The sequence below is a fragment of the Lepisosteus platostomus genome, chromosome 8, assembly GCF_059453375.1.
Source record: "Lepisosteus platostomus isolate fLepPlt1 chromosome 8, fLepPlt1.hap1, whole genome shotgun sequence".
Classification (NCBI taxonomy): domain Eukaryota; kingdom Metazoa; phylum Chordata; class Actinopteri; order Semionotiformes; family Lepisosteidae; genus Lepisosteus; species Lepisosteus platostomus.
The window spans coordinates 10,165,287-10,176,427 of record NC_142618.1 but is presented as its reverse complement, the minus strand read 5'-3'; the positions used below and the strand labels follow the sequence as shown (position 1 = coordinate 10,176,427).

Sequence of the window (11,141 nt, the reverse complement as noted above, 5' to 3'; positions counted from 1 at the left end):
CTAACTAGGAACAGATAAAGGTTTCACCATTTGAAATGTATGCATTCATAGTAAAAGTCTGTCCATATCAGTGTAGTAACGCACTGTGAATGCTGAATTGAAGTGCAACTTTCTTGTGCTGTTGAAACAAATTGCAACACACATATTTGGCAGGAAACACTTTCTGTGGTAAAATCTACAGTGAGTGTTCCACCCAAAATTTCTAAAATAGCAGTGAAATGCGTACATTTGTTGTTGCTTCTGTGGCCCTGTGAGAATAAATAACATTGAACTCTGCACATTTTGAAAATGTTTACCTGTTCAGAGACACAAACATATCTGATTTGGAAGCACCCTGTTTTGCATAAGACAACCTTCACTTAACCTTTTGCCTGCTGCAAGAAATTTCTAAGAAAAAGGAGGGCTTACCAAGCTACCATTGTGGGATAATGGACACAGTTATTGGTTCAAGGACACCATGACGTCAGTCATTGCTTATTGATGCCTTTAGCATATATTACGTTAAAGGTTCCCAATTCAGGACCTGAAGGCCCCCACACTCACTGGTATTTGTTTTTGTGCTGAGCCCTCAATTACACAATTCACACCTTCATAGATTTAATAACAGCATTCATTTGGAGGGCTTGACTGTTTTCAGCTCATAGATGTGTTGGACGTTGCATTTTAACTATTGCATTTCATAAGTACAAAGATCCACAAGACTTTTGAGCAGATAAAAACTCTTGCGGAGATTCCAATCAAGCAATTTGTGAGTTAAATGAATTTGATTCACCTTGCCTGGAATGAAAACCAGTGAGTATATGGTTCTCTGGGACCAGGAGTAGGAACCTCTCTGTAATGTAGACAAAGGGACTCCACTCTTGGTCCTGGAGAGGCCCAATCTAGCAGTGTTTGCAGATAGACTTCAAAATCAAAACCTTTTAAGGATGTGAAATTGTAAAAATTAAGCAGGAGCGAAACAAGGAGATTTGCTCAATTAAATGATACAATCTAGATATAATTTGGAATGAAATTCTGTATGCCCTTCAGTCATCAAGGGTCACAGTTCCCTTGATTTAATATATTATTTGCTTCAGTGGGGGTGGCATGGGGGCACAGTGGTAAGTATTGTTGCCTTGCAGCTCTGAGACCCTGGGCCCAGTTCCTGGGGCACTATCTGTGTGGAGTGTGTATGTTCTCCATGTGTTTCCTCTGGGTGCTCCCATTTCCTCCCACAGTGTACAAACATACTGGCAGGTTAGTTGGCTTCTGGGAAAATTGGCCCTGGTGTGAGTGTGTGTGTGCCCTGTGATGGACTGGTGTCCTGTCCAAGGTTTATCCTGCTCCGTGCCTGTCGCTTGCTAGTGACCCTATATCGGATAAAGCAGTAGAAAATGGATGGGCAGATGGATTTTCTTAATTTATCTATAACTTACAAGTGGTACCAATTGGTTCACATGCCCTATTAGGCTTCACGGATTAGCGATCACCAGATGGGAGAGCCTGACAGAAGAACGTATTACTGGAAGGCAGCGCCAGTACCTCCAATCCTATCTGAAATCGAATCAGATTCTTAAAATGATTTTAAAAGTCTTTTTTATAAACATAACACGCATTATTTTTTGTATCCCATACTGGAAGGACAATAGCTGTGTAAACCATTACCTAATAATTATTGGTGCTGCAGTTTATTTAGAAATAATTCCGTAAGAGCTGTTTTTTTACCCCCAAATGCCGATGTAATGATAGACGCTAACTTTATTATAAACTCCCTGCAACAGGCGCCATATATTTTTTTTCCCTTCTGAGCAGGATAAACAATTGTCACTATATGATTATGTATTTTTTTTTCAAAAACAACAACAACAACAACAACAACAAAACAAAATCACACAGACAGCGTCAGTGTTCATCAACGGCACAAACGACAAGTACGCGGCCTGAGTCAGAACTGTTGTTGACGTGCGAACTGGACGCGTGAATACCGGAGACGAGGAAGTTGTCATTCCAGATTCCGGTGCCCATTCTGCTTGACCATTATACTTCTTTTCAGCAACACAAATTAGAAAACGGGGGTTCCAGACGTTAATTCCCCCGCTCAGCTCGGTGCACCCGTTAGAAGTGCTGCAAAGGAACATGTAGTGAATATGCAATTTCTATCATCAGCCCGGCACCGCGGCTTGATGACAAAGATGTGAACTGTTTTCTTAGACACTTCGACACAAAGTGGTCTGTTCTTGTTCCTGCAGGAGGAAAAGATGAGGCGATAAAATGAAATGGTGCTCCGTGGGTGCGGACTGGAGGGAGTTCACTTTTACGCAGATTTGTGGACAAGTTGTGTATCCCCCCTGACACTGTTAACCTGCAATCCACAATTTTAACACAAACTCAACTTTCTGAGCGTGTTTACCCCCTTCTTTCAGAGTTTGTATTGGCGGGCGTTGGTGTCATTCGATGTTCGACTTGTAAGCTGCGAAGCAAATGTTTTTAAGTCTGGTTTTTAAACTTCCTCATGTAATGCGGACCGAACAGCGAAGGACTTTCATTGTCGAGGGGTTTAGGAACTGTAGCATCTGCATTTTTGGGACGATGTTAACGAGCCTAAAACGGAAGGGGGAAATTCATAAAAGTTAAAATACAGCTAGAATGTAACATCTCTTTTGGACGCTTTATTTTATTTGTCTGCCCGTATAACTTCATAAGCTCAAATTTCATAAACAGGTTCGACCAGCGACACCGTGACAAAGAGCTTTAATAACAGCAGCACTTCAAAACAGCCTTGACCTATGCGAACACAATGCCTTGTGGGACAGGAGCCAGTCAGTAGCTGACGGCGAAAGCAGGCGAGCAAGTTGCCAGAGCCCAGGAGAGCCCCTTTGCGGTCCTCGTGTCCGTGCATCTTATTATGGTAATAATAACGCCGTTGCGTCAGCGCCCGCGGGGAGGAGGAAGGGGGTTGTCATTCGCGCGCGCGCACGCACGTGAGCGAGTCGGGGCCCCGTGAACGCGCCTCGCCAGCCTCGCTAGTTGGAAGGTGAGCCGGAGTGTCTCGAGGAAGAGGGATCGAGAGCGCGGCCGCCGGGATCGATCGGATTAAACTTGAATCGAGTGAAATTAACACAAAGGAGAGAGAGAGAGAGTCGCAGAGCAACGGGACACGGAGACACCGAAACCAACACCAGCCTCGTCGGCTCGGACGTTTGTGCACACGCCAAAACAAGAAAAAGCATATTGGAACTGGAAATAACACACTGTGACCGGACTTCGTTTAAAGAGAAGAAGAAGAAAACAAAAACCCTGCGAATTTGACCTGAACTAACAGGGTGAGTGAGTTTCCCCCCTCGCCTCTACACGGCGGGTCGTTGTGTTGTTTTGTTTTTTTTTTCGTCGTTAAGAGCTTTTTTTGCTGTGCGCGAAGAGCTGAAAGGTTGAATGGGACATGGATTCAGATGACTGTTGCTATGAGCCGGGCTCGGTTCTGTAGTTGAAAAGGGCTGTTTAAGCGGGGCGAGGGGCTGATGAAAGAGCGGTGTGTGTGTGCGTGTGGGAAAGAGCAAAGGGTTAGTCAGGTTCGGGTTTTTTTTTGTGTGTGCGTTGTTGTCTCTGTTAGCGCTTAAGTACACAAAAACGGCCAAAACTGTCCCTGGGAACCCAACTTACAAACCGAGCAGAGAATAGAGGAAAAAAGCTTCCAAACGGCAACTTTCAGAAAGGGGATGTGGTGAGACACTTTTTTTTTTTCGTTTTCGAGAAATTGCAGTCGCTGTATTTCGATTGAACGGTGTATATTTTTTTTTCTCTCTCTCTCCTTCTCCGCTGCTGCTGCTGCTGTTGTTGTTGGTTTTTTAAAGGGAGAGAAGCCGCGAAAGTGATACAATATCGCGGCTCCGGCCCCTCCGACAGCTGCTGGGGGTGGTGGTGGGGGCAGTCAGTTGTAAAAATGTTTCTTTCATGGGAGCGGAGGGTCTGGGAGAAGTTTTCGGTGGAAGCGCTCCATTCAGAAAATCCACGAGTTGAGGCAGAGAGAGCGAGTCAACTCAAGCGCAGGACATTTCGGGAAACAAAGTCGCTGCGGTCTGTCTCGGTCTCTATCTCTGCGTGTTTTGTTTTTTTACGAGGGGAAAATGTGAAAAGGTAGAGGAGATTTCAGCAAGTGTGGAGCCAGGCTCACTCACACACACAAACACGAGGTGGGCTTGAGTGTGAGAGTGAGTGTGAGCGTGAGGGAGGGAAAGAGAGGTGAGTCAGTGGCCGCCGGAGGGCAACACGCCGGGGAGATTCCCTTTCCACTTCCACTCGCGATCGGGTTCACGCCGGGGAGGGAGGAGGAGGAGGAGGGGGGGGAAGAGAGAGAAAGAAGCAGAAGAGGTAGAGAGAGAATCCACGCGCGCACAAATAAAATCACAACACGCGTTTCAGAAAGGGGAAAAAAAACCGCTCCGTTTCACGCTCGGCAGCCATCCGGGACCTGCGTGGGGGGACATCGGGGCGGAGAAGTGCTCCCGGGCCGGGCCGCACGGATCGGGAGAGAGAGAGAGGTTGTCTGAGGCCAGGCGGTCACTAGGAACCGGCCCGTCTCTTTTTACTCTCTCCCTTCTCCTTCTTCCTCTTTGGGGGACGTTAACAATAAAGTAAGGTGAAGTAACCTTCCTTATCCTCTCTTCTCACCCCCTCCTCCTCCTTCTCCTCCTCCCATATCCTCGTCCCTCCACCACCACGCAAAAAAAAAAAAAGAGTGGTCTCCACGCCGCGATCGGATCCCGTGGGAATCTCCTCTGGGGAAGAGGGGTAAAAAAAAGAGTTTCCGCTGAAAACGTGCTCCGCCGGTGCTGAGCTGCGGCGGTCAGCAAGAGGCGGCCGTGGGGAGGGAGGGGGGGGCTGGAGACGGGGAAGGGGAGCTGCGGCCAACGAGCAGCCATCATTAAATTACACTCATTTATCCTGATGGGATTAGAGAGGACGCGCTCAGCAAAACAAGAGCACGCACACACGCAGGGGGGAAAAAGCACGCCGCGGGTCTGGTGCGTTTTGAGCCAGGTGGACCGCTGAAACTGTAGGTAGCGAATTCCGGGCACTTAATTTCGAGTGATTTCTCTGCTTTTTTTTGTTGTTTTGTGTGTGTGTGTGTGTGGGGGGGGTATTTCGTGCCGGTGTCTTTGAGGGGTCACAGGCAGGCTTTCGCAGACAGCGTGGTTCGGCGTAACTTGTTCGGAAAACAAAAGAGTCGGGTCCCGCAGCTCCGGGAGCACCGCAGGTTTCCGAGCGCTTTCTTGCTTTTGCTTTCGTACTTTTTTTTTTAAAGCCCAGCCGCACGCCGATTCCCGTATTTTCTTCCTGTTTTTGTGTGTGTGCGTGCGTGCTATCTGCTAAGTTGTTATCGGAGTCTCCCCCCCCCTCCCTCTCTCTTTTTCCCCCTGCTGTTGGTTTAAATGCGACTTGAGTGACCTCTGAGGAGGGGGGAAAAAAATCGAAATGCGAATTTTCCGCGACCTAAAATGATAGGAAAGACCTGCTCCGGGCTGTTCGAGTTAATCGGGTTTTATCTCTCCCCCCCCGCCTCCCTCACGACTTTTCCTCGTTTTCCTTCCCCGTCCCGTCACCGAGCCCCGGGTTTGAGGTGGATTTTTTCGGTACAACTTTTATATCGGTATCGAGATGTTTGGGTTTAATTGGAGGCTTTTCTTTCTCTCGAAACGATTAGACATTTCGCGGCGCGTTTTTACATTTACGTGGGAATTCCTGCCGGCGCCGAAGCATCCCCCCCCCGCGTACGTGTGGCCGCACTGTTTTCGTCCCCCTCGGATACACAAAGGAAAGGCTTTCAAGTCTTAACCTAAGATGGCAGCTTTTAATTTGACTCAGGCCACTCACCGAACAAAGATGATAATGAAGAGGCTCTCGGCGAGGTGGAGCGGAGGTGTTCGTGCGGGATTTGCGCCTGTTCTTGGACGGTTCTCCATCTGAGCAGATCTGGGACGCCTGTTCCTCAGCCATCAATCCTCAGGGAAAAAAAATAAATAAAAAAAAAAACTTTTTACCTCGTGTTTTGATCACAAACGGTAGCAGTGGATATTCACCCCCCAAAATTTACCACTAGGTTAAAAAAAAGTTTTTTCTTCTTCTTTTTCGCAGGCTACTTAAAGACTGTGAAATACGAATTCGGAGTCTTACGAACAAAAGGGTTTGGAGAGCAAAACCCCGTTTTACAGGGGGCATTGTAAGCGGTTGGGACTGTTTGTGGGATGTCACTGGCCTGCACCCCTGAAGCACCGCTGCAGTGTTTTCTGTACGTGTGGATCCTCACTTCTGTACGTGTGGATCCCCATTCGAGATTTTTGGTCAGCGGTTTGACTTGGCGTTGTCAGGCCTTGACATGTTGAGACAGACGTAACAGGGCGACCGGTTTAGGAAAACGGAGTAAAACAAAAAATAAATAAAAGGCATCCGTTTCGGGGGTGGGAGGCTCATGTAGGTTATTAGTTTGTGGATATGCCCCCAAAGCCTTGAATTAAGGGGAGCTTTTTGTTCAGGTAGCTTGTGGAATTGTAGTTTTTTGCTGGGAGATTTGAGACACTGGTTGATGATTTCGGAACAGACCCTCTGGGAGAAGGGTGACGATCTGTGAGGGGGGCGATTGTTGAAATGTGTTAATCTCCCTTAAAATCACCGTTAACAGACTTTATTATTTTTATCTGAGGTGGTGGGGGGTATTTGGTATCATTCTTCAAGAGTGTTATGGTGATGTGGAACAGGTCTTTTCCTTCACAGTCTTTCTTGCTCACCCACACAAACTCAATTTTTGCAGATAAACCAAACAAAAAAATGGGAGTTGGGTGGGGTGGAAATCGGAAGCTCTCAGGGGAGGTTTCTTGAAAGCAGCCCTGTTTGTTCAGAAGTAGTTCCAGAAGACTTTATCCAGGTCTTTGGGGTTCTACTGTGGGCCTGGGTTATTTTGGGAGCACATGAGGCAGACTGGACACTTCTTGCTGTATGTGATTCACGGAGGAGTTGCACACAATGTAGTTTACTTATTAATAACCCCCCAAATCTGAATGTGAACTTTTCTGCAGCGGCAGGTCCATATTTGGCGCCGCACCAGTGACAGGGCCCAGAATGCCGTAAGGAAAAAAAGGGAAATTGTACATTTGCTTGGACCTAAGAAGTTATTTGAGCATTTTTTAGAAATTCATTGTGCATGTAGTAGGGAAATTGTTTTTATGTGATTTTCTGTACTTTTTGGCCTGAATGTTTTAATGTTTTTAACATATAAGTTTCTGATAGAACCTGGCCAGTGCCCCCTTGGTAGTTTTTTCCGCAGTCTGTAATACAAAGTACCATCAAGTTAGTCATGTTCTCTAATTCTTGATTATTTCCTGTGTTAGCTTCTGTCTTTTAAGTCACGCAACAAAAGTGCAGCTAAAACATTTCTTCAAGAGAGGAAAGGCTTTGTTCATTTTCTGGTGTAATGTGTGCTTATTAGGAAAACATTTCATGGGTAGTGGCCTGGTTTATTACGTTATTTTTCATGTTAGATACAGTATTTGCCGTTTGGCCAGCAGTGACCTCGATATAAGTACTACAGTATCCACAGTGATTCTTAACCTTAATGTTGAAGGAATTAGTGGCTTTAGTCAAAAGGCGTAATTCAGTTTAAATGCAGAAAAGATTTTGCCGTCCGGATAAGTGGATATTTCCATGCAGGCCCTGTGTTAAATACATTTAGACCGTGCTTCTGTTGCTGTTGTGTCTGAAGGTCACGATTTTAAAACCTGCCGTCAGGGAGAGGCCTAAGGTTGTTCTGGAGAGAAGTGTGGTGTCTACCTAGATTTGGAGAGGAGGCATGGATGCTTGTGGAGATGGGTCTCGGGGTTGGTTCGTCTCTACTTCAAGGTTAAGTTTCCATCTTGAATCTGACCGGGCCGGTTTCGTTCCGAAGTCTCGACGGCGTTTGGCAGCAGGTGGCTGTGGAAGATCCAAGCAGCCTAGGAAAGTTCCCGGTTTGTTCTAATGTACATGTGACAAAATCTATATGTATTTACTCATTTTATTTAAGCAAAGGGTCCTTATTATCTGGAGATACCTACCTCATTTCTCAAGTTATTCAGCCATGTGTGAGCAGGTTCATGTTAATAGAATTGAAGAAAAGCTTGTGCACCTTTTGCTGAATTTCAGCATTTCAAAAATGTTTCATTGTGGTTTGAAAGCTGAAAAGTGACAGCATTCACATTTGATAATGTAAAAGTTACAATCCGAATAATTATACATTGAATTATTAAAGCCAAACATATATTATTCACAAACGATTCTAAAGTATTTCAATAATGACTGTCAAAACCATGAGGATTTTGGAAGAGGCACCGGTGCTCACATAATTTGGGAGTAGATTTCTGAAGAAAATTGCTTGTACCTACTTCTGACTCAGTAATGTATTTGTTTGTTTGATGGAAACTTCTGGAAAATGCTCTAAAGCATGACCACAAATTCAGACCGTCCTATTACAAATCTGGTGTTGCCACCATTAGGACTTGGTGAAGTATTCATGTATTTTATAGCAGTTATGTCTGTAATAATTCATTCAGAAGACCATAGGAGGGATTCTTATATCTTAATATTCAAAAGTATCGATTAGAGACAAGTGAATGATGAAATTTTAAAATACATTTTTTTTTTTCTGTCGGCACATTACTGTGACTCCCAGTGCATGATGGTGACACTCGTGCTGTTGATGGGTGAGATTTAGTAAGTGCTTTGCTTTCCAGCATTTGCTTAAAAACAGTGCCAGGATCTGGAAGTGAAAAAGAGAGAAGCTGAGCTGCAGGACTCTCACTAGGATAGATTAGTTCATGTTCCATTTAATGTTTTGCAAGCTGTACTGCCTATTGTGGAAGTTCACGGAGTGCCAAATTCCTGCTTGTCGACAGCTACAAAATGCTTTTAAATCGTTCGTGGTAACTATTAAAATGTACCTCTCGCTGCCCTCTTTTTTTTTTTTTTTTTGGCCGAGTGCGTAGCAGTTGAATGATGCGGGAGACGGATATTCCAGCTGTTGAATCGGTATCTGAGAGGGGAAACTGGCGTTCTGCTCCCAGCGCTGCACGCACTCGGCTCCGAAGCTCCAGAACTGAGAGGAGCTCGTGTGTGTGAGATTTATTCCAGCGATACGTGCGCCGTGGAACTTCGGCTCGTTGCATGAGTGCTCTTATAACTTTACCTAGGGAGTAGCTCCTTTTCCAGAAAGGGACTCTGGGCTGAAAATCCACACAGGTGTTCAGCAGATTGAATTTACATTTCCATGGCACTGTTGAAGGCTGTGCAGGTGTTAAGCATCACCTGCCCACAAGTGTTTCCTACTGCTCTTGAGGTTTTAATTTGGGGGTATTTAATCATTGGGGTAGGGCACAAAGCAGAGATTTTTCTTACCCTTCCACAGGTCCCTGTTTACTTTATATTTGATGCCTCTTCTCCTCAAGATGGGTTGAAAGGCTTTTGTGTTTATGAGCCTGTTTTGCATTGATCCTGAAATATTGAAATTATAGCATGTAGGACTGAATTATGTATTTGCTCAGATTGTTTCAGAACTGGCATATCCTATTAAATGTACAGGTGCATGAAACACAAGACCCATGATGGGTGATTATGGATCTAGAACATTAGTCACTCCACCTCGGTTCCCTTGTGTTGATTGTATAGTACACACTTTGCATACTGGAGGGTAGCGTTTGCTTTGTTGAATGTTCCGGTTTACTTTTCATTGCAAGTTGAAGCTTTTTTTCCCCACATAGATCCATACTCCAACATGGTAAAGCCAGTATGGCTTTCAAAATAGCCGTTTCCCATATACATAACAGTCTGATGTTAGGTTTGTAGAAATGGTTTTTATTTTCTGTGGGGGATGGTACCTAGACACCAGAAACTGTGAACAAGAAGTGTGTTCAGGCAATTATAAAACAAACCCCCCAATAAACCCTGTTTTTTAACCTTTAACATTAATGCTTCTGTTTAAAATAAACTATTGTTTAAAATGCATGCCGACCTTGGTAACTTTAGTCTCTTAAGATGTACGCATTGCTAACGAATTCGATATGATCAGTTTAAGAAGCTTATTAAAGATGTAGAGAAAATGCGGGACAGTCACAGCAAAGGCATAGAATTATGTTTATGTTCAACGTTGTAGGTTAATTACTGTCCAGTACATAATATTTTTTCATGAGAAGTGGTTTTAAGCAATTTTTGATGCACGGTTGACTCTAGAGAGCTTACACTCTCTTCTGATATAGTCTCCATGATTCTCACTCTCCCTGCTCTTTGCTCAGTCTGATCTGGTGAAAACAGCTGATGGGTTAGATCAGGGGGCTCAATGTGAAATATGGGATCTAATTATTAATGGAAGATTTCTGAAAGTCTTTTTCTACCTGTTTTTTTAACCTTTTTTCTGTTCTGGTATCTTAAGCAGTGAAATAGGTTTGCCACCTGTCGAGGTCATTTTTTGTTTCTAATAAAACAATTGTAGTATATTTGTGGGTGTTGAAGGCCAGCTCCAGGATAAAACGATTTGTTGCTGCAGTACTGTTAGTCCCAAAACTGCAGAAAATGCTCCGATAGCTGTCTTTGCCAACAACATGCAAGCTCTCTCATATGCTGGCTCATTTGTGATTATTGTAATATGACTAAACTGGACTTGAGCAAGAATGTCAGGATTTTAGCCACTTGCATTTAAGTCTTTAATACATTAGTGCCAAACAATGTGTGGCTTTGTGGTTTTGATTTACCTGGATAGTTGTTTTAAAGAGCTACAGTGAAACTGTTGTAAAGAATCTAATGGTGTTGATATTGGGTCAGGTTGTGTGTGTGCACATAGTGAAGATTTCCCTATGTACAGTGCACTCCAAATTAATTCATATCCCTGATGAAGATGTTTACAGAAGGAATAGTTTTTTGCTTAAATTCTAAGTTGTGTACAGTAATCTTAGTCGCATTGGTGCAGAGCAAAGTCCAATAAAGTCGAAGCACAAGGTTCGCAATTTATTCTATTTACGTACATATTCAAATAAGGTCCTGGCTCTTCATAGGGAAAATGTATGAATATTCCTCCATGTGGAGTTGCTCTTTAGACCCTTCGGTTTGAATTTGCAAACTGCCACCTTGAGCTTCAATGACAGGTG

At 44.3% G+C, this 11,141-nt stretch overlaps 1 protein-coding gene across 4 annotated transcripts in view; it reads left to right on the top strand.

The window, feature by feature from the left end:
- The first annotated feature begins 2,960 nt into the window (after positions 1-2,960).
- chd7 (chromodomain helicase DNA binding protein 7) overlaps positions 2,961-11,141 on the top strand; it is a 78,653-nt gene continuing 70,472 nt past the window's right edge. For 2 of the 4 annotated variants that reach the window (XM_088642369.1, XM_088642366.1), the window contains exon 1: positions 2,961-3,302. The gene's annotated coding sequence lies outside the window, so the exon portion shown is untranslated. Of the gene's footprint in view, positions 3,303-3,681; positions 3,701-4,897; positions 5,033-11,141 lie in introns of those variants that run through there. The other 2 variants (XM_088642368.1, XM_088642367.1) reach the window with 2 other exon arrangements.